This window comes from Nicotiana tabacum, chromosome 11 (assembly GCF_000715075.1).
Source record: "Nicotiana tabacum cultivar K326 chromosome 11, ASM71507v2, whole genome shotgun sequence".
Taxonomy (NCBI): domain Eukaryota; kingdom Viridiplantae; phylum Streptophyta; class Magnoliopsida; order Solanales; family Solanaceae; genus Nicotiana; species Nicotiana tabacum.
In genome coordinates this window covers 61,223,386-61,225,696 of record NC_134090.1, presented here as the reverse complement: position 1 = coordinate 61,225,696, position 2,311 = coordinate 61,223,386, and positions in this window count along the sequence as shown.

Genomic DNA, 2,311 nt, shown 5'->3' with positions numbered 1-2,311 from the left:
TAGTTGGGTTGTTTTAAAGTGACACAAATTAGAATAATGGTTTTGGTAAAATAAACTTACACTTGGATGATCACGATGAAATTTGCTCATGTAATTTGCATGGGATCTTTGTTATAAACATTAACATCTTTATCAAAATACTTCAATAAGGAACTAGATACATACTTAGACATGCTTGAATATCACCTTACGGGAATGAATAATATAGACATCCTTAACTGCTAAGAGGAGAATCACTTATGGAATAGCATTACATTTACGTATCGTTACTTGGATCATGCCAAAAGAAGGAAGGATTAGCCTTAACATACCTGAACCGATTCTCTTAGAATTTACAATTCACGCTTTACAGAATCAACAACCAACATTATCTAATTTTGGTATGAAATTATTTTGCTCTTTGAAGAACTCACGACCATCCACTCTCTATAAAAGATTTAATTGGATTTTAAGGCAGCATATGAATTCATATTGAAGAAATATGAAGCAAACTAATTGTAGTAATATGGAATCTCAATAAAAATAGCACGGTATAGTCAATTTTCGGACTGGTCATTCAAAAATAGCTAACGTTTACGAAGTCAATGAAAAATATTCATTATTTTGCTGCAACAGAGACCGGTCCAGCATAATATACTGGAGTTCGGTGCACCTGTGTATGAACTCCAGCATATTATGCTGGACCGATATACTTTGCTGAAGTATAATATACTGGAGACTAGAGCACCAGTGCTCCAAACTCCAGTATATTATACTGGACAATTATACTTGCTGGAACTCCAGTATATTATGCTGAAGTTCTAGTGTACTTATGCTGGAACTCCATCATATTATGCTGGAGTTCCAACATACTTATCTTGGAACTCCAGTATAATATGCTGGAGTTCAAGCATACTTATGCTGGAACTCCAGTATAATATACTGACGTATTTTTCGGGTTTTGAACAGTGTTTTTGCTCAAATTTATCTTTACATAAAAAGTGGCTAAAATTCAATTACTTTTAAAACTGAGCTATTTTTGAACGACGAGTTGTAAATCTGATTATTTTTGAATTTCTCCCGGAATCTCACGGTCAGCCCATTCCTTAAGACATTCAATTCCATTCTTGATATTTTATCCTTTGTTACAAAGGAAAAACATTTCATAGTTGTAGGAAATTTTAAGTGGGTGTGGCCCACTTAGTGGATGACTAAGTCATTTTAAATCCTCCCACATGTGACATTTAAGCAAGACTTTAAGAGTCACTTTACAAGTTCAGGGGTGCTGCCACGTTAAAGCCTTTTAGGCTTATCCAATATACTAATTAATCATTCACTAATTATTAATTAACTAATTATTTTCCCCATTAATAAATAATTGACCAATTACCCATATAATTAAGAATTATCTCAAATTACTTAAAATACTTTTTACTTTTAACACCCTTTATATACCATACTATCATGGTCATATGGTACCATATAAAAACAATACCTACATTATTATTTTGTTAAAACATCCGTATAAAAAAATACATATATTTTCTCAACTGCTAATTTTCTAATCTCATATAAAGAGTAAAAATTCTCGTATGCTTAATTCTTAAAATGGTAAAAAGATAATATTTTTTTCTAGTGAGTAAATAATTTATATCTTTACAATAAAGAAAATCTCATAAACTTTCTTATATTATGCGTATAATTTACCATATCCAAAAATAGTAATAATGGTAACTACCCAAAATTATACTTATAAAACTTTTACTAAAATACTCCACTTAAAAGAAAATGCCACACTAATATAATATCTAACGGTATCAAAGTTATAAACTTACAGGGTCTCAGAATAATAATGTCTTAAACCCTCTATAACCTCTTAATAGACATAATTCCTTCGTACTCATGTGGATTTACTATAACACATCCTAATACTAAGGTACGCGATGTAACTGTAGTTTGGTTGATGGGTGTGATAAACAATATATCTTATTATGAGAAAAGATATCCACTTTCTATATGAAATAACTAATCTCATCATTTTAATATAAAATAGTTCTTAAAATTAATTAATGCCCATAACCAAATACAAAATAAAATAATCTCATATTTTATTCCTAAATTATTATCCTTTGTCCGAGCAACCAAACAATCCCTAACTTCAAAAAGGAAAGTTGAAAGACAAAGCTTTTTTAAAAAAAATAAAAAAGACCAAAGCTCTCAACCAATAGACAGTGAGGCAGAAACCACGTCTTTAATTTTTCCTGGATGTATGAGATCATCACGTTTACTTTTTTTCCACTTTTTCTATTTTGGACTTTTCGTCACATTGTTG